Below are 26,278 nucleotides of genomic sequence, written 5' to 3'. Positions count from 1 at the left end.
GGCGCTATAGTGGTACCACTGCCGTAGCATCCGCTCGAGGACCCTCGAGGTGGTTGACTTCGTCCTGAGGTGGGTGCTCTCTTGGGATGGTCTTCAAAAGCTCTCGCCTATGTGGGAGGGCCCGTTCAGGATCCCCCTGTCTCCAGACCTGGCACCGCGCGCCTGGAGACGTAGGACGGGGCCCGCATCCTGATGAGGACATCAATACCATTGTTACACCCACAGCCCTGCTGCTATACATACTGGACCAATTACTAGAGCTCACGCACGCCAACTAAATTACCAGGTACTTTCGTTTCTTGGTAATGATTCTAATGTTCATGAGAATTTGATGCTGCCTAAATTGGATACATTTGTTTTGCTTACAAATGAAGGGCCTAGTTTAGAGAAGGATGAACATTGGAGCAAGAGAAAGCATGGAGATGATGGCATGCGCAAGGGGAACAAGAACGGAGTTACGAGTGATGATTTCAGGTCTTTGAAGCCACCATAACGAGTGCATGAAGCCTTGGACGAAATATACAAGATGCCACTTCATAAATTTCGTCCAGAGGCTATTATAGGTGATGCGTCACCTTTTTATTGGGCCAGGCCCATGTAATTTCTAAATACATTAGTATAGGCTATTTTTAGAGTCCGTATGTGTGGGGAAACAAGAGATAGGGTTGATTTCGGACCCCTCCACCAAGGGCCACGAAATTCCCCCTCTCTTCCTCCATACAAACAGCCCTTAGGGCACCGTTTAGACTTTGGGTTTTGTTTAGATTAAAAGTTCGCCATAGCTGCAACTTCGCGTACTTCGTTTGTGTTCAACGACCAGACAAAGGCATCACAGAACCCCACCTTGATCAATAAAGCTTTGATCTTATATTCACAATATGCAGATTGCAATCTTAGTTTCTTGCTTGTTCTTCATTTGCTCGTAGGAAACAGACCCTTGTGGTCAGGTTGATCGTGCTCCGGCGTGGTCAATAACCTCTCGGAGTTGGTTTAGCGATTGCTAAGGCGCGGCGTCCTCGCACGTTCATAGTCGGATCGTCAAAGTCGACTTCCACCAAAGCGATATCCATCATCTCATCGAAAGACGGGACACCTTTGCCCCTATCAAGTGGTATCAGAGATCCAGGTTGCTCGGTGAGATTTTACAGTTTTCGTAGTTTAGATCAAGTCTTTTCTTCATACCTATAGTCCACAAAAAAGCCAAAAAAAATTTAGGGTTAGTTCATCTTATCCGAACCAATCTGAGCCTTTGCATAATCTTTTCTGTATTTGCTTTGTTGAATTTGCGGTTGCATCGTCGTGTCAAGTTGCTGGTCCTAGCGTCTAGTACTTTAGAGTTTCGAGTTCAGTTCACAAGTTGCCACGCCGCCGCCGCACCATCGTCATCACCGCTGCCATATACCACCATCGTCATCACCGCTGCATATACCACCATCGTCATCACCGCTGCCATATACCACCATCATCATCGTCGTTACCATATACCACATATCCCCGCCATCACGCTAATCCGAGTCCACCTCCATCAAAGATTCGCCACCAGTCCGGGTTCCATCGCCCTGCAAATATCCGCCACCAGTCCGAGTTTCCACCAGATTCATCTCCGCCACCAGTCCTAGTCTGAGTCCAGTAATTGTTGCTTTGTTCTCGATTTCCAGATCACGCGATACTCCGAGTCGTGACAGAGTAGGACTCCCCAACTTCCGAACCATCCGCAGAAGAAAAATAGTTTGAGTTTCAAAAAATATATCTGGCTAGGCAGTTTTTAGACCATCTGTAGACTTTTTCGAAAAAAATTTGTTGCGGAGCAAAAAAAAAGAGAAAAAAAAAGTGGGAAAAAAATAAAGAAAAAGAGAAAAAAATTCAGAGTGTGCTCCTCCCTTGTTTACGTGCCGTGCTGTGATTTTGTTGGTGTTCTAGGCTCGCGTCTCTAGCACAGTCTAGCCTAGGACCATCACAGTACCGTCGTTGAGCGTTTATTCAACTTTGCATCTCTGAATTGATTATTGCTGACCCTTTTTCCTACCATATTATAAGCCTTCCCAGCTCCACATACATCTACGTCATGCGTTTGACTCTCCCTGGTAATCGCTCTATCCAAGCTTTGAGAGTTTTGACTCGAACGGTTCCCGGTCACCGCCTGCTGCTGGGTAAGAACTCGTAAGAATTTGAGATTTGCTTCACGGATTTGGGACACCCACCACCACCTCTTGTTAGTAGTCTGTAGGATCATATTCTGTGTGTTTTTATTGCTGCTAACCATGCCAGGATCACAAGCCGACGATACTGACCGGGAGAACATGACGAATAAGGATTTGCATGATAAATTTTAGCAAATGATGAGTGTATAGGTGCAAGATGTGTTAAACAGATTTGAAGAGGCCATGGAGAAGATAGATGGCATGGAGAAGACGTTCAAAACAAAGCTCGATAACAAGTTTAATGAATTGCTCACGCGTCTTCCACCACCACCACCCGCTGCTCCTACCGCACGTCTCCAACAACAACAACAACGACTACCTCCACGTCGTGAAACAGACCTCCGCCCAGCGAGCCGTGTTGGCCAAACTGTTGGTGCTACTGTTGATACTTCGGTGGCTCCTACTGCTGATGCGGAGGAGGAGGATTATGTGGGAGATTACGAGGATGAGGTTGATCAAAATCAGAACTACGTGCAACCACCTGCACCACACCCACCAGGTCGTCCACATGCAAATATTTGCAATGGTAGGCCTGCACCACCACCTCAGGTACGAGATGATGTCCATATTCCTAAACTGAAATAGAATATTCCACCATTTGAGGGTAGATATGTTCCTGATATATATCTTACTTGGGAGTTAGAAACTGAACAACGATTTACATGTTTACAATATCCTGAGGAGAGACGGGTTGATGTTGCTGTTTGTGCTTTCACTAGTTTTGCATGTGTATGGTGGTCTGAACATTGTAGATTATATCCTATTCCAACTACTTGGGCTGCTTTGAAAACTGCTATGCGTACGCGTTGGGTTCCACCATATTATCAACGTGAATTGCTTCAAAAATTGCAGCGTTTAAGACAAGGGAAAAATTCTGTAGAAGAATATTATCAGGAATTACAAACTGGCATGATTCGATGTGGTATTGTTGAGGAGAATGAAGCTATGCTTGCACGTTTTCTGGGTGGAATAAATAGAGAGATTCAGACCATTCTAGACTATAAGGAGTATACTAATATCACTTGTTTTTTCCATCTTGCTTGTAAAGCAGAACGTGAAGTGCAGGATCGACAAGCATTGGCGCGAACTAACTTTTCTGCAGGCCGACCTTCATCATGGACACCGTGTGCATCTTCTACTTCAACTGCACCAGCACCTCAATCAGGTGCCTCCTCCAGCCGTGATACAAGAAAACACGCACAACCACCATTATCTGCCAAGAGCGCACCTGCCGGGCCTGCACAGAGTTCTTCTTCTTCCATGGCATCGACAGGGCACACAAGTGATATTATTTGTCGTTGTTGTAAGGGAGGAGGTCATTATGCGAGAGAATGCAAATCTTCGCGTGTGATGATTGCTACCGAGGGTGGTGGATATGAGTCCGCTAGTGACTATGATGAGGAGACTTTGGCTCTTATTACACGTGAAGAACATGGTGGAGATGATTCTGATCATGAGACGCAATACATGGCTCCTGAAGATGCTGACAGGTATGAATGTTTAGTTGCTCAACGTGTTTTGAGTGTGCAGGTCACACAAGCTGAGCAAAATCAGAGGCACAATTTGTTCCATACCAAGGGACTTGTGAAGGAACGTTTTGTGCGCGTCATAATAGACGGAGGGAGCTGCAACAACTTGGCTAGCATGGAGATGGTGGAGAAGCTTTCTCTCACCACAAGACCACATCCACATCCTTACTACATCCAATGGTTCAACAACAGCGGCAAGGTTAAGGTAACACGTACTGTTCATGTGCATTTTAGTATCTCTACATATGCTGATTATGTTGATTGTGATGTGGTACCTATGCAAGCATGTTCTTTATTACTTGGTAAACCATGGCAATTTGATAAAAATTCTGTACACCATGGTAGAAACAATCACTATACTCTTGTTCATAAGGATAAAAATATTACTTTGCTTCCTATGACTCCTGATTCCATTTTGAAAGATGATATTAATAGAGCTAATAAAGCAAAACAGGAGAAGAATAAGAGTGAAAATCAGATTGTGGCAAAAGAATTTGAGCAACAAATGAAGCCTAATAATAAACCATCTAGTGTTGCTTCTGAAATTAAATTGAAAAGTGCATGTTTATTTGCCACCAAATCTGATATTGATGAGCTAGATTTCAGCAAATCTGTTTGCTATGCTTTTGTGTGCAAAGAGGTTATTTTCATTCGAGGGCGTGCCTTCCTCTTTGCCTCCTGCTTTCACTAACATTTTGCAGGAGTTCGCTGACGTCTTTCCACAAGACGTGCCACTGGGATTACCGCCTATTCGAGGGATTGAGCATCAGATTGACTTAATTCCCGGTGCTCCACTGCCAAACCGTGCACCATACCGTACCAATCCAGAGGATACGAAGCAGATTATGCGTCAAGTACAAGAGCTTCTCGACAAAGGTTATATACACGAATCCCTTAGTCCTTGTGATGTTCCTATTATTCTAGTGCCGAAAAAGGATGGTACATCACGTATGTGTGTTGATTGTAGAGGCATTAATAATATTACTATTCGTTATCGTCATCCTATTCCTAGGCTAGATGATATGCTTGATGAATTGAGTGGCTCTACAATATTCTCCAAATTGATTTGCATAGTGGATACCATCAAATTCGTATGAAATTGGGAGATGAATGGAAAACAGCATTTAAAACTAAGTTTGGATTATATGAGTGGTTAGTCATGAGTTTTGGGTTAACTAATGCACCTAGTACTTTCATGAGATTAATGAACGAAGTTTTACGTGCTTTCATTGGACGATTTGTGGTAGTTTACTTTGATGACATATTGATTTATAGCAGATCTTTGGAAGAACATTTGGAACATTTATGTGTTGTTTTTATTGCTCTATGTGATGCACGTTTGTTTGGTAACCTTGGGAAGTGCACCTTTTGCACCGACCGAGTATCTTTTCTTGGCTATGTTGTTACTCCACAGGGAATTGAAGTTGATAAAGCCAAGATTGAAGATATTGAGAGTTGGCCGCAGCCCAAAACGGTCACACAAGTGAGGAGTTTTCTTGGCCTCGCTGGATTCTATAGGCGTTTTGTGAGAGATTTCAGCAACATTGCTGCACCTCTCAATGAGCTTACAAAGAAAGATGTGCCTTTTCTTTGGGGTACCGCACAGGAAGAAGCCTTCACGGTATTGAAAGATAAGTTGACACATGCTCCTTTACTCCAACTTCCTGATTTTAATAAGACTTTTGAGCTTGAATGTGATGCTAGCGGAATTGGATTAGGAGGTGTGTTATTACAAGATGGCAAACCTGTTGCGTACTTTTCTGAAAAATTGAGTGGGCCTAGTCTGAATTATTCTACTTATGATAAAGAATTATATGCTCTTGTTCAGACTTTAGAAACATGGCAACATTATTTATGGCCCAAAGAATTTGTTATACATTCTGATCATGAATCTTTGAAACATATTAGAAGTCAAGCTAAACTGAATCATAGACATGCTAAATGGGTTGAATTCATTGAGACTTTCCCTTATGTCATTAAACACAAGAAGGGAAAAGAAAATGTTATTGCTGATGCATTGTCTCGTCGCTATACTATGCTTTCACAACTTGACTTCAAAATATTTGGTTTGGAGACCATCCAAGATCAATATGTGCATGATGCTGATTTTAAAGATGTATTGCAGAATTGTAAAGAAGGAAGAATGTGGAACAAGTTTGTCGTTAACGATGGATTTGTGTTTCGTGCTAACAAGCTATGCATTCCAGCTAGCTCCGTTCGTCTTTTGTTGTTGCAGGAGGCGCATGGAGGAGGATTAATGGGACACTTTGGCGTGAAGAAGACGGAGGACCTACTTGCTACACATTTCTTTTGTCCAAAGATGAGACGGGATGTTGAGCGTTTTATTACTCGCTGCACTACATGTCAAAAAGCTAAGTCACGACTCAATCCTCATGGTTTATATATGCCTTTGCCTGTACCTAGTGTTCCTTGGGAGGATATATCTATGGACTTTGTTTTAGGTTTACCTCGAACAAAGAAGGGGAGGGATAGCATATTTGTTGTCGTGGATAGATTCTCGAAAATGGCACACTTTATACCATGTCATAAAAGCGATGATGCTGTTAATGTTGCTGATTTGTTCTTTGGTGAAATTATTCGCTTGCATGGTGTGCCAAATACTATTGTTTCAGATCGTGATACTAAATTTCTTAGCCACTTTTGGAGATGTTTATGGGCTAAGTTGGGGACTAAACTGCTTTTTAGTACTACTTGTCACCCCCAAACTGATGGACAAACTGAAGTAGTCAATAGAACATTGTCTACTTTGCTTAGGGCCATTTTGAAGAATAATAAGAAAATGTGGGAGGAATGCTTGCCTCATATTGAATTTGCTTATAATCGTTCATTGCATTCTACTACTAAGATGTGCCTCATATTGAATTTACTAAGTTGTGTATGGTTTCCTACCTCGTGCACCTATTGATTTGTTGCCTCTTCCATCTTCGGAGAAGGTTAATTTTGATGCTAAACAACGTGCTGAATTGGTTTTAAAAATGCATGAGTTAACTAAGGAAAACATTGAGCGTATGAATGATAAATATAAACTTGCTGGAGATAAGGGTAGAAAACATGTTGTGTTTGCACCTGGAGATCTTGTTTGGTTACATTTGCATAAAGATAGATTTCCTGATTTGCGCAAATCAAAGCTAATGCCACGTGTTGATGGTCCCTTTAAGGTGTTAGAGAAAATAAATGATAATGCATACAAACTTGAGCTGCCTGCAGATTTTGGGGTTAGTCCCACTTTTAACATTGCAGATTGGAAGCCTTATTTGGGTGAGGAAGATGAACTTCCGTCGAGGACGACTTCATATCAAGAAGGGGAGGATGATGAGGACATCAATACCATTGTTACACCCACAGCCCCTGCTGCTATACATACTGGACCAATTACTAGAGCTCGTGCACGCCAACTAAATTACCAGGTACTTTCGTTTCTTGGTAATGATTCTAATGTTCATGAGAATATGATTCTGCCTAAATTGGATACATTTGTTTTGCTTACAAATGAAGGGCCTAGTTTGGAGAAGGATGAACATTGGAGCAAGAGAAAGCATGGAGATGACGGCATGCGCAAGGGGAACAAGAACGGAGTTACGAGTGATGATTTCAAGTCTTTGAAGCCACCATAACGAGTGCATGAAGCCTTGGACGAAATATACAAGATGCCACTTCATAAATTTCATCCAGAGGCTATTATAGCTGTTGCGTCACCTTTTTATTGGGCCAGGCCCATGTAATTTCGAAATACATTAGTATAGGCTATTTTTAGAGTCCGTATGTGTGGGGAAACAAGAGATAGGGTTGATTTCGGACCCCTCCACCAAGGGCCACGAAATTCCCCCTCTCTTCCTCCATATATACAGCCCTTAGGGCACCGTTTAGACTTTGGGTTTTGTTTAGATTAAATGTTCGCCATAGCTGCAACTTCGCGTACTTTGTTTGTGTTCAACGACCAGACAAAGGCGTCACAGAACCCCACCTTGATCAATAAAGCTTTCATCTTACATTCGCAATATCCAGATTGCAATCTCAGTTTCTTGCTTGTTCTTCGTTTGCTCGCAGGAAACAGACCCTTGTGGTCAGGTTGATCATGCTTCGGTGTGGTCAATAACCTCTCGGAGTTGGTTTAGCGATTGCTAAGGCGCGGCGTCCTCGCACGTTCATAGTCAGATCGTCAAAGTCGACTTCCACCAAAGCGATATCCATCATCTCATCGAAAGACAGGACACCTTTGCCCCTATCACATCCAGAATGCCTGGAACATCCAGCACCTCCAGAAGTTCTACCCATCATCAAGGCCATGTGCCTATCAAGTCTCCGCTCGTGACACTCACACATAATAATGAGTTGGGGTTGTACATGCCATGGAGTCTCCTGAGCGCTGCCCCTGTGCCTCACGGGGGGTCCCACCCATGTCCTAGTGGAAGCCCCATGCTCCACACTGGAGGGAAGACAAGAAGACTAGAATAGGTGCTGGACACGGCTGTTCTTTTGCTTGCTTTCTGTAGCTAGTTAGCAACTTCTTGGAATGAATTTGAAGTTCTTGCGACTTTATTTGAAAGAGTTGGGAAATTTTTCTCCTTGCGGTGTTCGCTCTTTCAGGTCTTTTTGGGCCCACCCGTGGACGCACCTCGCCAAAGCCTTGGTGCCCTAGCCTTTGGCATTTTAATCCTCGTGCGATGCTCTTAAACGGGCCAATGGGCACACACGCCCTCCCGAGTCCGTACTTTCTGTTATTGCGATGCAGCGTGCCGGCGATGACGTGCCCATGCTCGGGGGCTCATGTGGGGTATGGCATCTCTGGCGGTCCCCTAACGCTGCAGCCACAGGGTGCCTCCTGAGGCTCGACGACTTCCGAATCTTCAAGAAGGAAACCCATTGAGAACTTCCCCGGAATAAGGGGCGTGCAGGAAATCCAAGCCCTAGAGAGGCGCGCTCTTGCAGCACGAAAGTCTACTGCAAGCACATTAAGCTAAGTCATCCCAATCACAATCAGCAGCAACAAAGATATCACGACGCAATATAAAAACGATAACATAATGGCGCAAGTGCCATGGACCATTACACGCCCCGACAGGGCCTTCTACTTTTTTGATGCAGGAGAAAGAAAGAAACAAAAGCAGCTGCATGACTGCAGCGGCTCCCAAGACTCGGCTCCAGCAACACTCGCGCTCAGTCGGAGTCCTCCTCCTACTTCACCGAGGCACAGCGGTGAGGCGGCTCATCACCCTCCAAGGTAAGAGCCTAGCGGTGTGCCGGCTCATTGTAGTGGTTGTCGCTCGTGCTCTCCCTTGAAGAGGAGCCGCCGCTGCTGGAGTCGGCGTAACCCTCGCCAAGGGCAAGCTCCGCCATAGATGGTGCCTCCCCTCAGGCCATTGTCGTCATTCTCGTCGTCGTCACCATCGCTCTCCGGGAAGCACCCCAGGCGCCGGCTGTCTTCCCCAAAGACCCTGACATAGAGGGTTGTGGCGCCGTCATAACTGAAGTGGAGGGTGCACCTCCCATGCAGGCTGCGCGCACGGGCAAAAGGCTGCCACCCGCGGTTCAAAAACATGTTGCCGCTAGCGGTGACCTCGACCTCCACCCATGAGGCCTTGCTGCAGTAGCCGTCGGCCTCCAGCCAGAGGCCACCAGGTCCCCTGGCAGGCAGGGCACCCGCGAAGAAGCTGAGGAGCTAGAACTAGACACCTGCGGGCCTCTCCATCCACACCACGAACTCCGAGGACGCGTCGGCCGAGTGGTACCGCGGCCGCTGCGCGCCTTCCCTCTTCGTTGTGGATGCCCCAGTTGCGGCAACTCCCGTCGTGGGAAGGGCACCCCCACGGCTACCAGAGGTGGTGCCGACCTTTGAGAGGGTGCGCCTACGCCCTCGGGGAGCCACCGCCGGCGTTGCAGCGTACTTGTGGGGACGACCGCCAGTCCGGTCCCTCCTTGGGGGCCTTTCCCTTATCCGCGGGGGAGAACCTCCTCACTGGCGCCATGGACACTCTGGCAAGATGGCCGAACAAAGAAGAAGTAGAAGTAGGGGAGAGAAGATGAAGATAGGCCGGGGGCTCCGCCCCCTCTCCTATGTATAGCCGGAGGAAGGCTAACCACCGGCCTCTCATGTCCCATGAAATGATGGTCTTTGTGCATGCAACAGGCAGTTGTCAAGTCGGGCAGTTGCCAAGGCGGCGTAGGGAAGTGGAGACGCCCACATCCCATCAAGAGCCACACGTCAACTCGGCCCATAGGCGATTGCGGCCCGCGGCGCTTCGCCCTTGCCCTTTGTATTCGCCTTGAAGCCTAGTTTGAGCACGATTTACGCCCGGGGGCTACTATCGGTGTTCTGGGAACCAGGGTACCTAGACTTGCCTGCCTGTGGCCTGCGGCGTGGCTCCATTGATGGCCTGGTATGGCCCATCTACAACACCAACAAGTCAACACCCTCGCAAGGGGCCAAGCCTCGTGAGGCAAATGACACCAAGACCTCCGGAGGGAGGGCCTCCCCAGGCTGCCTCCTGAGGAGTAGAGATTTCTATGCAGGAGACCAACCTCATGAGGTTACAGTGACGCAAGCCATGACGACCAAGGCCAGGAGAGCGCTAGCGGGCACAGAGGAGAATGTTTCCTCTTTGGTGCTAAGGAGGCAAGCGCAGGCGCGGAGTCCCGAGGAATCAGCCAAAGGTTTCCATTCTCGTGCAACGAGACCAGGACTGCCAGGACGGTAGGATGGATGTCATCACCGAGCGCACCACAACGTCACGACCGGAGGCTTTGCAGGAAAAGACCACCAATCATCAAGATAAGATGTACTACATGTCCCCTTTCAAATTGGCCACTATGGGACCCCTTCCCGCCTATGTTTTTGGGGAAGCGGACCGAGGCCACTATAAGTATAGGCTAGCCACCACCAAGAGAGGGGACAAACACCTTCGACTCATTCCCTCGCCAGAACAAACCTCGTGAGGTTGTTCTTCCCTTGTAGTAGTTCATCCTCAGCCCCTCGTGAGGCAACTCTACCACAAAGCAAGAGTAGGGACTTACACCGTAAGGTGGCTCGAACCTGGTTAAACTGTTGTGTCCATCTTCTTCCTTGTTCATCGAGCTAGGCTGTGGGGGCGACAGACTATTGGTTGTAGAGGTTGAGCCCTTCACACACGCCCCAGAGTTCAAACCTTTCTTGGGTCTGCAGATCCCTGAATCCAACAGTTCTGGAAGAAGTCTGTAAAGGCACGGAGATCGCCTTCAAGCATCTACCACGAGTAATCAGCATCGGTTGACAAATCGATTGTCGAGGAGAATAGGGTGAAGAGAGTTTATCTGAAGGAAATATGCCCTAGAGGCAATAATACAGTTTTTATTTTATATTTCCTAATTCATGATAAAGGTTTATCATTCATGCTAGAATTGTATTGATCGAATACCTAAATTCATGTGTGAATATATAAACAAACACCGTGTCCCTAGTGAGCCTCTACTTGACTAGCTCGTTGATCAAAGATGGTTATGGTTTCCTAACCATGCACATGAGTTGTCATTTGATAACGGTATCACATCATTAGGAGAATGATGTGATGGACAATACCCATCCGTTAGCTTAGCATAATGATCGTTCAGTTTTATTGCTATTGCTTTCTTCATGTCAAATACATATTCCTTCGACTATGAGATTATGCAACTCCCGGATACCGGAGGAATGCCTTGTGTGCTATCAAATGTCACAACATAACTGGGTGATTATAAGTATGCTCTACAAGTATTTCCAAAGGTGTTTGTTGAGTTGGCATAGATCGAAATTAGGATTTGTCACTCCGAGTATCAGAGAGGTATCTACGGGCCCTCCCGGTAATACACATCATAAGCTTGCAAGCAAACGACTAAGGAGTAAGTCACGAGGTGATGTATTACGGAATGAGTAAAGAGACTTCCCGGTAACGAGATTGAACTAGGTATGAAGATACCAACGATTGAATCTCGGGCAAGTAACATACCGATAGACAAGGGGAATTACGTATGTTGTCATAACGGTTTGACCGATAAATATCTACGCAGAATATGTAGGAGCCAATATGAGCATCTAAGTTCCGCTATTGGTTATTGACCTGAGAGGTGTCTCAGTCATGTCTACATAGTTCTCGAACCCGTAGGGTCCGCACGCTTAAAATGACGATATTGTAATATTTGCGTTATGTGATTTTCTTACCTAATGTTGTTCAGAGTCCCAGATGATATCACGTACATGACGAGGAGTCTAAAAATGGTCGAGAGGGAACGATTGATATATAGGACGATAGTATTCGGACACCGGAAGTATTCCGGAGGGTACCAGGTACATACCAGGTCACCGGAAAGGGTTCCGGGCACCCCCGGCAAAAGATATGGGCCTTATGGGCTAAGAGGGGAAACGCACCAGCCACAAGGGGCTGGTGCCCGCCCTATGGGCCAAAGAAAAGGATAAGGAAAGAGAGGAAGGGAGGAGGAAATGGGGGGCTTCGGCCTCCCCCTTCCTTCCCTCCTCCCTCCTCTTTCCTTCCCCCTCCGGCAAATAAGGTAGGGGGCGCCGGCCATGGGGAGACCCCAAGTAGGATTTAGCCTACTTGCGCGCCTCCTGGCTGCCTCCCATCTCCCTCCCACCTATGTGGGGAGGGGCGCCTATAGCACACCCCAGACAATTGCCTAGCCGTGTGTGGCGGCCCTCTCCACAGTTTACGCCCCCGGTCATATTCTCATGTTCAAGGATCACTTCACCATCATCGTCACCACGCCGTTGTGCTGATGAAACTCATCTACTACCTCGATGTCTTGCTGGATCAAGAAGACAAGGGAGGTCACCGAGCTGAACGTGTGTAGAACTCGGAGGTGCCATACGTTTGCTACTCAATCAGTGGAGCACGAAGAAATTTTGAATACATCAACTACGTTGCGAAACGCTTCCGCTTACGGTTTACGAGGGTACGTAGACACACTCTCCCCTTGTTCCTATGCATCTCCATGGATAGATCATTGCGTGTGCATAGAAGTTTTTTTGTTTTCCATGCAACATTTCCAAACAGTGGCATCATGAGTCAGGTCTATGCGTAGATGATATGCACGAGTAGAACACAAAGAGTTGTGGGCAGTGATAATCATACTGCTTACCACCAATGTCTTATTTTGATTTGGCGGTATTGTAAGATGAAGCGGCTGAGACCAACCTTACTTGTCCACATACATGAGACCGGTTCCACCAACAAAGATGCAACTAGTTTTGCATAAAGGTGGCTGGCGGGTGTCTGTTTCTCGTACTTTAGTTGAATCAAATTTGACTATGACTGGTCCTTGAAGAAGGTTAAACAGCTGATGAAACACCATTGTGGTTTTATGCATAGGTAAGAATCGTTCTTGCTAGAAGCCCGTAGCAGCCATGTAAAACTTGCAACAACAAAGTGGAGGACGTCTAACTTGTTTTTGCAGGACATGTTGTGATCTGATATACGTTATTGTATGAGATGATCATGTTTTGTAAAAGTTATCAGCAACCGGCATGAGCCTTATGGTTGTTGTCGGTGTCAAAACCGGCAGATCTCGGGTAGGGGGGCCCAAGTTGTGTGTTTGAGGACCAATAGTAACAATGGAGAAGGCACACAATGTTTACCCAGGTTCGGGCCCTCTTAATGGAGGTAAAACCCTACTCCTAGTTGATTATATTCGAGGGTATAGGTGTTACAAGAGTTGATCTACCACGAGATTGATTCGGCTAACCCTAGATAGCTAGCCTAGCAATTTTATGATCCTGCCTCCGATCTAACCCTCTAGTTTATATAGACACCAGAGGGGCTTAGGGTTTGTATAAAGTTGGTTTTACAGAAAGGAACAATATATCCGGACACCTATACTTGCCATCAACGCATGTGAGAGTCCACACCGGACACGAGAGATAATCTTCTGTCTTGTATCTTGATGGCCCATCAGTCCGGCCCACATCAATAGACCGGACGCCCGTGGACCCCCTGGTCCAGGACTCCCACAGTAGCCCCTAAACCTGTCTTCAATGATGATATAGTCGGCACTCAGAGTCTTTGGCATTGCGAGGCGGGTTCCTTAAAGAATACACATCAGCTTTTGTCTTTAAAAGAATTGTATCCGGCTTTTCGCAATAAACACAACCCTTAGCCATAAAGGCAGGATATATAAAAATGAGAATAGTGTCTTTTACTGACAACTTTTCCGACGAAGCGTCAGACTTGCCCTTTTGGCATTTCGAACCGTTTTCGCACCCTGCGTTTCGTGTTTCGAGGCCACGCCTCATTGGCACGCCCCATCAAAACAGAGATCGTGCCCACTTAATACGGGATTGCATATCAATGATATTTGGGTAATCCATCCATTTGCCGTGCACGCCTTCATCGGGAATAGGCGAGATTCAAGGCACGAGTGGGGGGGGTTGGTATTTTTACTGCTTATAAGAGGGCAAGGGACCCCCACTTTCCTCCCCATGTCTTCACATCTCCTCAGCCTTCCAATCTCCCAAGCTCTCTGCGCCTGCAAAGTCGCCGTCCTTCTCACCACCACCATCACCTACTCCGACCATGGCCGGAGCTGGCTCCAAAGGCAAGTGGTAGGCCTCCTCTGTCACGGAGGAGAACATAGCAGATCTCAGAAGTGCGGGGTATCTCGCCGCCGATAGCAAGCACCAGCTTCCCTCTGAAGGTCAAGTCATTCCCACTCCGGAGCCCGGCAAATGGGTCGTCTTCCTTCCCCCATTTTCTTAGAGGGTTAGGTTTTCCACTCCACACGTTCGTTCGCGGACTTATGTATTACTACGGGCTAGATTTCCACGATCTAGCCCCGAACTCATTTCTCCACATATCAGCGTTCATAGTCGTGTATGAGTCTCTTCTCCGCGTCCGCCCAAACTTCAGCTTATGGCTCAAGGTCTTCAACGTGAAGCCGAAGGTGGTCGACGGGCAACACGCAGACTACGACGGAGCTACGATTAGCTAGCTGCCGAATACCACTTGGCCGAAGGGGGCTTTCATGGAGGCCATGAAGATCTATCAACAAGAGTGGTTCTACATCACCGAGCCGCGCCGCCCTAACTGGGCGGCCACTCCGGAGTTCAGATCTGGACCCCCCATGAGGCTCACCTCCTGGAACGAGAAGGGCCTTGACTGGGGGTCCCAGACGGAGGTGCTGACGCTACAGACACGCATCACCAATGTGGTTTAGATTATGCTTTTTCGCCGCATTCTCCCCTGCCAGCGTCGGGCTTCCCCCATCTGGGAATTCAAGCCGGAGGATCCACGAACGCTACACCACTTCTTCGGCACTACACATGAGGGAATATGGAATCTGCTTTTTAAGGCACAGAAGAGCAGCTGGCCCATGGATACCAAGGACATTGGCATCAACGTCGCGTATCCGACCTCTCCAGTAAGTATTCAATATCTCCGAAGACATATCTAGTTATATATATACACAAACACACACACACACACACACACACACACACACGTGTATTCGGTCTACGCCGAACTCATCAACCCGTTTCTGTTGCAGGGTTGCACCAAGAAGTCAGAGCGGATCAAGTGTCCGGCTCCACTGCCCGAAAACCCAGTCACTCCTTAGCTGGAGAAGATGCTGGTTCTGGCGCCTTATCAGCTGCCGAAGAAGAAGGCCAAGAAGAAGAGCAAGGGGCCCCAGAACGGGCCCTGCCGCAAGGGCCCTCCGACAGCTATGTCCGGAAGAGGCCGAACCCGTCTCCTCCCGCGAGGAAGACGAGGACGAAGAAGAGGAGGAGGAGGAGGATGAGGAGGTGGAGAATGACTCCCCTCTCAAGATGAGGAGGGGGAAAAAGACGGCCCCCGAGAACTTAGGGGGGGCGACGCCGAAGAAACGGCGGTTGGTCCTTTTGGACAGTTCGGACACAGAGTTCGAACACAATCCGGGGCGGGCCCAAAGGGAGAAGCCCCTGGCCGAGACGTAAGTATTAGAAACTCACTCGTTCAATTATCTTTTTAATTTGATTTTGTCATATTCAACTTCCTTTATACTTTTTAGCCCTCTGCGCGAGATCCCGATCCCCTCTTCTTTGACAGGGAACTCTCTAGCATCTGGGAGGCAAAGAGTGACGGCCCATCTCGCGCCCTCTCTCCCCCCGCCATGGAGGACACCTAGGTGTCATCCCAAAGGCCATCTCCTGGACGGGGAGGGGCAGACGAGACAGTCCGGAAGTGATGCGGAGCATCCCACAATCATCCCCAGGGATATGCTTACATCTCCCACGATACCACTTGGACCTATGACAAGAGCTCGAGCAAAGGCTATCGAAGATAAGGTGAACTCCTTCCTCTCTGAACTACCCCTTTCTACTTATGAGACATGGCTACTACCTCATGCGGAGACCCTATGTGTGATTAGGTGTCTGGAGGAGAGCCACAGATCAGCTACACCCAATGGACAAGACGACAAGGACACCAAGTTCAATGGACAATAAGAAGGGCCACTCGAAACTCCCAGTCATCGGACGACCGACGCCGATCGGACGTCCGACGCTTGGAGGCTCCAAACGACCAGCCAAGTCCCAGCCTTCGCACGCTACAGCGGCCGGACGACCGACGCCGACCGGACGTCCGACACCTCCCAGCGCCCGGACAACCAAGCCTCTCTGAACGACCGGCACCACCACACCCGAGCCAAAACATCAGAAGAACGGAGACATCCGAACGACTGGACGACCGGACGGCCGACTATTCCTGACGAGAGCCGAAACATCGGACGCTCGACCGGCACCACACATCCGAACCCTCGTGAGCCTTCGGACGACCGGTGACCGTCGGATGTCCGACGCCTGTGTGTCCGCCCGTGTGTTGGGCCGAAGGCACTTACCCTTTCATCCACTTAGACTACAAATAGACCTCTCCCACCTCCTAACTAGGGTTAACATTGTGATAGCTCAATTGTGAGATAGAGCCTCGCTCATCCATCATGATCTACTCCATCGCGAGGGACCGACACCTCTTCGGAGAAGATCCACTTGGATTCAAGACCTCCTCTCGGAGAAGACCCTCTTCAAGACCTCCTCTCGGAGAAGAACCGGTTACCCTATGTGTTCTCCCTTGTTGGATTCAGATCTTTTAACCTTTTGTGTTTCGAGGATCTAGCACATGTGTGACACTATTCTTGTTGGTTGAGTGTTTCTCTCTTGTGTTTCCCTCGTTTCCCTTCTTCTGTTCTTTGTGTTCTTGGTAGGATTCTCTCCAAACGTGAAAGATCAGGCGTCTAGGGTTCTACCCTACATCATCTTGGTATCATGAGCCATGTTGATCACGTTTTTGGAGCCCCTACCCTTTGTTTTCTAGCTTGATGTTGTTCTTTTCGTACTAAATTCGAAAATCCCCACCAAAAATAGCCCTTTTTTGTGATTTGTTAGTGTGATGAAGTTTTGTTGGATTTGCTCCATCGATTTGCTTTGCCACATGTGGATCTAGCTATTCTCCGCCATTTGCATCCAAAAAATCGCTCGAATTTGACACGTTTCCCATCCTCCATCACGAAAACGAGCTGTTCATCCCGTGCTCGAAATCGCCCAGGCACCAGACGTCCGACCGACACCGGACGTCCGACGACTCCCGAACGTCCCACCACCATCGGTCGTCCGACCATCACCGACGAAACTGAATATTTTCAGTTAGTTTTCCCCACCGTTCCACCGCTTTCCACAAATAACATCGCTCACCCGTTTCGCACTCCGACTAGTTTTAACGTGTTTTGGTCTTTGAGAATTTGAGTTGTGGTTCCCGTGTCCTATTGTGTTTCGGCTATATAGGTACGGTTCGACATTAACATCACCACCGCCCATCTTCGCAAAGGACTCATAATCACCAAGGACGGTAACCTCGAGGACATTTTTGTCATTTCCATGCCATTGCATTGATAACCACCATAGCCTTACTTTTGCATTGCTTACCCATCGAGACTAGCCTTTGAGTATTGCCGGCAACGTGACTTGTGCACATTAGTGATCATACTCCATAGCATACATACCATATCATAGTGGTGCATATCTTGGTATCATCTTTTGTGTCACAAATTTGTCATCGCATACACAATTATTATCTTGGTTCGTGAACTTTTGCATGAGAAAAGAGCTCAAAAGAGAAAGAGCCAAACAAGCTTTTAAGCAAGAAGGGCAAGATAAGCAAAGAGCTTATAAGCAAGAACCATAGCATCATACTACATTAAGATTGTCATATCCGATCATCTTGGATCATACCATCGGAATACCATACATATAGCATACTTGGGATAGAAGTCGTTGCATTTTTGCCTAGTAGGTTGTGCACAAGTTCCGTATCTGCCTATTGTGCAATCGTGCTAGCGTCTCTCTAGTGTTGTGCAACACGCGCATTTTCATGGTATCCACATGTTTTCTCATCCTTTGGTTGCACGACACCACTTATCTATTTGCATGTGTGTTTCTGTGTACCACATCTTGCTATTGGTCTACTTGTTGCACTTGCAAACTTGTGAATCTTTTCCAACATTATTGAAGCTCACTAACAATTGCATCACATTTTGTGCCACCATCCTAACCGAGCTCCACCATAAGATTTTACTTGTGTAGGTGCGCGAACAGACAAGAATTGGTACCAATTGTACTATTTCCTTGTCCACATTTGAGTGATCATTGATCCATCTTCAACATCTGTCAAGGTACATTTGGTATAAGTTCTTCTCTTTCTCCCACTCACATATTTTGCTTGGAATGTTGGATAGGCCAAGTTCTTCTACCAACCCACTCTTCATCAAGCAAGACGACGACATGTCATCCTACGTCACCAAGAGCCACCTTTTCGGTGCACAATGAGCTTTGCATCAAGAACAACAAGCAATGAGCGACCACATCGACAATCTCGCCACCGACTTGCGACTCTCCGAGCAACGAACAAGAGACTACTTCGACAACAAGCTCGACGCTCACAAGCAAGAGAACGATGCAAGAATGGAAGAGATCCATGCCTTGTTGGTGAACCGCCATTCTTCCACTTCTTCATACTCAAGACGGAGCCGTTCAAGTCGACATACCGACAACACCTTCTCCGGATCAAGTACAGCAACATCGAACACTCTACGTCGAGCCGCGCATCAAGACCATCAAGCATCTCGCAATCCTCTACATGACAATCATCCACAAAAGCAATTCGATGAGCAAGCACATCGTCATCAACAAAACCAAGTCCCTCTCGCACAAGCACAAGAAAGGCAACGTCAACGTCTCCAAGAGGAAGAGCAAGCACGACAACATCAAGACGAACAAGACGCTGAGGCCAAACGTCAAGAACGACGACAACATGAGGAACAAGCTCTTGAGGCGCAACGTGCCCTTCAAGAATCAAGTTGATCCATTGCCAAACGCAACAGCAATAGACGCAATCAAGAGGAAGCACTTCGCAAAGAAATTCAAGAGCGAAACTACCAACCAAGAGTGCATCGTCTAGTTCCTTAAGCTCCTCCACAAGCTCAAAAAGCTCCTCCACAACCTCAAGTTCATCAAGAGCAAGACGAAAATGGAAATCCTCCACGACAAGAGCAACATGAGGTTGATAATATTCTATGTCAAGGGCATCATCATCACCCTCGACCCCAACATAATGAAGAGCAACGATATGGCAAGCCAAAGTTCACCATGCCCAAGTTCAATGGAAGCAATGATCCCGAAGAATACCTATCATGGGCATTGAAGGTCGACAAAATCTTTCGTTTGCACAACTATGAGGAAGAGAAGAAGATCGCTATGGCATCACTTGAGTTCCAAGACTATGTGCTCATATGGTGGCAACAAGTCCTTGAGCGCCGAGAAGCAAGAGGCGAACCACTAATCACCACTTGGGCTCAAATGAAACATGTCATGCGCGCACACTTTGTGCCCACCTACTACAACCGCGATCTCTTCAAGAAACTCCAACCACTCAAACAAGGAACAAAGAATGTTGAAGAATACTACAAGGAAATGGAGATAGCCATGATAAGAGCCAATGTCATGGAAGATGATGAGCAAACTATGGCCCGTTTCTTGAATGGCCTCAGTCATCCCATCAAGGAGATTGCCGACTTCCAACCCTACTCCAACCTCATTGAGCTCGTGCATCAAGCTACCAAAGCAGAACGTCAAGTACAAGATGACTTCAAGTACGCCAAGTACTCGTCCAAGAGCTACGGCTTCTACAACACCCAAGCTTCAACGACTCCTCCAACTTCTACCTCAACCAAGCCATCTACAAGCAATGGCGACAAGTCGATTTACAAGAAAGCTTCGACAACCTCAAGTCGTCCTCCTACTACTACAAGCAACTTCAAGCCGCGAGCTTCATCATCTACTCCAACCGATGAGACAGTCAAGACAAGCTCCTTCAAGTGTTTCACTTGCGGCGGCCGAGGCCAGAAGTCCTTTGAGTGTACCAACAAGCGCACCTTGATCCTCAACGACGACGAAACCTATGACTCCATGAGTGAAGAGGAGATGGAAGCCCTTGAGCAAGTGGCCATGCACTGGTGCGTGAACGAAGACGAAGATGATCAAGTCTTTTGTGATGAGGATTGGAGCCCCGCTCTCGTTGTCTCCAAAATCTTGACACTTCAACATCAACAAGATGAAGACCAAAGATGCCACATCTTCCACACAAAGGCCAGCATCAATGGAAGGTCCATCAAGGTCATCATAGATGGAGGTAGTTGTCACAACTTGGCAAGTGAAGAACTATGCTCCAAGCTCCAATTAGTCAAGATGAAGCACCCGCACCCATACAAGGTCCAATGGCTAAGCGATTCCGGCACTATACGAGTTGACCATACGGTCCAAGTCTCCTTCAAAATTGGAGCATATGAAGACACATTAGAATGTGATGTTGTCCCGATGTCCGTTTGCCACATCCTTCTTGGTCGACCATGGCAATTTGACCACGGCGTCATCCACAACGGGTGTAGCAATCACTATAGCTTCAAGATTAAAGGGAAGGAGTATGTGTTACGACCTATATCTCCAAGTCAAGTGATCGCCGACAAGCAAGCCACCCATCATGGAGAAAAGAGTGAGAGAGTGAACCACCAAAAAGAGAGTGAGCGCCACAAGCCAAAATCGAGTGCCTCCACGATGAGCGACAAGAAGAATTTAGTCCTATTTGCCACCAAAATTGAGATGAGAGAAGTGTGTGAGAACCCATCAAGTGTTATGCACTTTGTCCTTGTGTGCAAAGACGAGGCACCAAAAAGTAACACCTCTCACGATCTACCTTTAGTGTTATCTTCTCTTTTGCAGGAATCCAAGATGTTTTCCCCGATGAGCTACCTCCGGGTCTACCTCCACTATGAGGCACTGAGCACCAAAGCGACCTCATCCCCGGAGCACCTCTTCCTAACAAAGCTCCCTACCGCGTCAACCCCGAGGAAACTAAGGAGATCCAACGGCAAGTGCAACAACTAATCGACAATGGTCAAGTACGTGAAAGTTTGAGACCTTGTGTCATTCCGGTCATACTTGTTCCAAAAAAATACGGTTCTTATAGAATGGTTTACGATTGCTGTCCCATCAACCCTATCACCATTAGATGTCGCTATCCTATTCCATGCTTAGATGATATGCTTGATGAGCTTAGCGGAGCCACCATTTTCTCTAAGATTGATCTTAAGAGTGGCTACTATCAAATACGCATCCAAGAAGGTGACAAATGGAAAACCGCATTTAAGACCAAATTTGGCTTCTATGAATGGCTAGTTATGCCCATGGGTTTATCCGAAGCACCCGGTACTTTCATGCGAGTCATGCACTTTGTTCTTCATCCCTATATTGGTGTATTTTTTGTGGTCTATTTTGATGATATTCTTATCTTTAGCAAATCCCTCAAAGAGCATGTCACCCATCTTAGAACCGTGTTGCAAACCCTTAGGAAAGAGCGCCTTTATGCTAATATGGACAAATGCCTTTTTGGTGTTGATAAGCTTGTTTTCTTGTGTTTTGTTGTGTCTTCTAAGGGTGTTCATGTAGATGAATCTACGATCAATGCTATTAAAACTTAGCCCCATCCAACCATCTTGCAACAAGTGCATAGTTTTCTTGGTTTAGCCGGTTTCTATCGTCGCTTTGTGAAGGATTTTAGCACCATTGCTTCAACTTTACATTCCTTGAGTAAGAAAAATGCGCCATTTGTTTGACCACCATCCCAAGATACCGCATTGAATGAGCTTAAGAATTTGCTTACACATGTTCCCGTGCTTGCATTACCCAACTTTGACAAACCTTTTGAGATTCATTGTGATGCTAGCGGTCATGGCATAGGAGATGTGTTAACTCAAGAGAAGCGCCCAATAGCATATTTTAGTGAGAAACTTTCCGGAGCGCAACTCAATTACCCCATCTATGACAAAGAGCTATATGCTTTAGTGTGAGTTTTGCGTGAATGGGAACATTATCTTCGCCCACATGAATTTATCATTCATGCAGATCATGAAACGCTTAAGTACTTAAAAGGACAAACTAAGTTGAACAAGTGTCATGCAAAAAGGAGTGAATTTATAGAGTCTTTTCGTTATGTCATCAAGTACATCAAGGTTAAGGAAAATGTAGTGTCGGATGCCCTTTCCCGCATATGCACGCTTGTCACTAAACTTGAATTAAATGTTATTGGCTTTGAGCACATAAAATACTTGTATGCGAATGATCCTACTTTTGCTACTCCTTATGCTAAGTGTTTGATGCATACATCTTGGGAATGATATTACATCAAGGGTGATTATCTTATGAGAGCTAACAAACTTTGCATTCCCCAGTCTTCTCTTCGTTTGCTCCTTTTGCAAGAGGCTCATGGAGGCGGACTCATGGGACACTTTGGACGTGACAAGACATTCGCCACGCTCTCCAAGAACTATTTTTGGCCCAAGATGTTCCGTGATGTCTCACGCTTCACCAACGGATGATCTACATGTCGCAAAGTTAAGTCTAAAGCTCAATCCCATGGTTTTTACATGCCTCTTCCTATTCCTTATCAACCTTGGGAAGACATTAGCATGGACTTTGTACTTGGTTTGCCTAGAACTCAAAATGGAAAGGATTCCGTGTTTTTTGTTGTGGACCGATTTTCTAAGATGGCACATTTCATTCCATGCAACAAGATAGACGATGCTTCACATATTGCCAATCTTTTTTGTAGGGAAATCTTGCGACTCCATGGAATACCAAAGACAATCGTCTCGAACTGCGACGTCAAGGTCTTGAGTTACTTTTGGAAGACGTTATGCACCAAGCTCGGAATCAAGCTCTTGTTCTCTTCGGTATATCATCCTCAAACCGACAGCCAAACAGAGGTGACGAAACATACACTCTCCACTCTACTTTGCGTGTTGATCAGGAGAAACATCAAGGAGTGGGAGGAGTGCCTACCCATCGCCAAGTACGCCTACAACCGCGCAAGACACAAGACTATGGGCAAGTCCCCCTTCGAGGTCGTCTATGGTTTCAACCCGTTGTCCCCATTGGACATTCCACCTCTTCCACTACAAGAGCGCACCAACATGGACGCGAGTGCACGAGAAAGCTACCTCAAGAAGATGCATGAAGATACAAGGAACACCATCGAGCGCCAAGTACAACAACTAGCGACCAAGCTCAACGTCAACAAGCAACCCATGATATTCAACATTGGTGATCACATGTGGCTACACCTTCACAAGGACCGCTTCCCCAACGGACGCAAGTCCAAACTTCTACCTCGAGCCGATGGACCCTTCAAGGTGCTAGCACACTAGAACAACAACGCCTACAAGATTGACCCTCCCAAGAGACAAGTACAACATGAGCGACATCTTCAATGTCAACGACCTCTCACCATACCATGGTGATGAAGCTTTCGATCTGAGGTCAAAGCTTTCCCAAGGGGGGGGGGGGAGATGATGCGGAGCATCCCACGATCATCCCCATGGACGTGCCTACATCTCCCACGACACCACTTGGACCTATGACAAGAGCTCGAGCAAAGGCTATCGAAGATAAGGTGAAGTTGCTCCTCTCTGAACTACCCCTTTCTACTTATGAGACATGGCTACTACCTCATGCGGAGACCCTATGTGGGATCAGGTGTTTGGAGGAGAGCCACAGATTAGCTACACCCAATGGACAAGACGACAAGGAGACCAAGTTCAACGGGTAAGAAGAAGGGCCGCTCGAAATTCCCAGTCATCGGACGACTGACGCCGACCGGACGTCCGATGCCTTGAGGCTCCAAACGACTAGCCAAGTCCCAGCCTTCACACACTACAGCGGTCGGACGACCGACACCGACCATACGTCTGACACCTCCCAGCGCCCGGACAACCAAGCCTCTCCGAACGACCGGCACCACCACACTCGAGCCAAAACATCGGAAGAATGGAGACTTTCGGACGACCGAAAGATCGGACAACCGACCCCAACCAGACGACCGACAATTCCTGACCAGAGCCGAAACATCAGACGCTCGGACCCTCGTGAGCCTTCGGACGACCGGTGACCGTCGGACGTCCTACACCTGTGCGTCCACCCATGTGTTGGGACGAAGCCACTTACCCTTTCATCCACTTAGACTATAAGCAGACCTCTCCCACCTCCTAGCTAGGGTTAGAGTTGTGATAGCTCATTTGTGAGATAGAGCCTCGATCATCCATCCTGATCTACTCCATCGTGAGGGACCAACACCTCTTCGGAGAAGATCCACTTGGATTAAATACCTCCTGTCAGAGAAGACCCTCTTCAAGACCTCCTCTTGGAGAAGAACCGATTACCCTATGTATCGCCCCTTGTTTGATTCAGATCTTGTACCCTTTTGTGTTTCAAGGATCTAGCGCGTGTGTGACACTATTCTTGTTGGTTGAGTGTTTCTCTCTTGTGCTTCCCTCGTTTCCCGTTCTTCGTGTTCTTGGTAGGATTCCCTGCAAACGTGAAAGATTGGGCGTCTAGGGTTCTACCCTACATCAGGAAGGCTCTCGAGGACAGCACCTCGAGTGTTGTAGAGCGGGGCACGGCGATAGCCCACAACCATCAAGGATAGAGGACCTCAGCAGTTCGGGTCCTCACCGAACACCGCCCGGAAACCAGTACGGCGTCGGGGTCGGATCAACATCCCCCTGCGAAGGAGGGGGGAGGAGCAACAGCTCCGTCGGCGGCCTCTGTCAATTCGGAGGCTGCTGACAGTATGCGGGAGGCACTGGAACGTGCCTCCATTGTAGAGGAACACCACACCCTTATGGGTGCGGCTATGGAGAAGGTTCAGTCCACGAAAATTAGGCTGACCGAAGCCTTCCACAGCCTACTAACAGGCTTTGAGGTAAGTGGCTTAATATTCTTCATGAGTCTTCTTGTATATATATGTGTGCGGTGACGCCTATGTGTAGACATTAGCCCCTGAGACTCTGTCCGGATTAGAACAATCCAAACAGAGGATCGTTAACAAGTATATCGTGCACTATTTTTTATATTTGACAGGCTTCAAAGCTGGCGGCTACTGCCCAGGCCGCGGAAATTGACGAGCTCAATCGGAACCTCCAGCTATCTGATGAGGAACTTGACCGTACCAACAAGCGGTTCGACGAAACCCAAGGTGTGCGGTCTTTCAGTATATCCAGAAATTATGTTCAAGTGTAGCTGATTTGAAACTGACTAAGAATGTTATGAATATACTCGCAGTTGGCGTAGCCGAGGTCGAGTCCCTCAAGAGCGCCCTTGGCAAGGCCAAGAAGGAGGCAGAGGCAAGCAAGGTGGCTGCGGATAGGGAGGCCAAGGCTCCGAGGAAGAGTAGACGACCCGCCAAAAACACGAGGCGCGGGTGGAGGAAATAGAGCAGGAGCTCAAGGACGCCATTGCAAGGTACGAGTCCTTGGAGCAGAAGAGTTCGGAGCAAGCCTCTGAACTCGCCAAAGCTCTTGAGAGTCTAAAAGAGGCACGGGTTAATGCCCAGGGCGCTCGCTAGGAGTTACAAGAGGCGAAGCAGACTGCGACTGGTAAGGCCTTTACCATGTAGAGTAGATATGGTAGTAAGAGGTATATTTTACTGACCATAGTATGGAGTTCTCCAGGCGCCTTTGCTGATCTGCCGAGGAGTGTTGCGGATGCTGCCTCCTTCTTCCGAGTCGAAGATGGTAGATCGATGGAGAAGTTATTCTGGTCGCAGTACCTTGCGCCGGAACTTCCCGTGGCCCTGAGCGATCAGCTGAAGCAGCTGTCCGAGCTGCACAGGGTGGTCGGACTGGCCATGCTTGTGGTCGGCCGATCCCATCCCTAATAGTCACTTCGGACTCGCGCAGAGGCTAGTGGAGGCACTTCCTTAGATCGATGCCCTCAAGCGGCCGTCCTACTTTGAAGGTGCCCAGATGGCCTTTGCTCGTGTCAAGGTGCAGTGGGCAAAGATGAAGGTCGTCGACATTGCTACCGCAGGGCTGCCTGAAGGGAAAGACCACCAGCGACTGGGAAATTACTTTGACGAGGTCCTCGAGGGAGCCCGCATTGTGGAGTGGCAGTGTTCGAAGGATGTCATCTTCGAGTAGTTGGGTCCGGTT

The sequence above is a fragment of the Triticum dicoccoides genome, chromosome 3B (assembly GCF_002162155.2).
Source record: "Triticum dicoccoides isolate Atlit2015 ecotype Zavitan chromosome 3B, WEW_v2.0, whole genome shotgun sequence".
NCBI lineage: Eukaryota > Viridiplantae > Streptophyta > Magnoliopsida > Poales > Poaceae > Triticum > Triticum dicoccoides.
The sequence above is the reverse complement of the archived record's forward strand: the minus strand, read 5'-3'. Positions refer to the sequence as shown.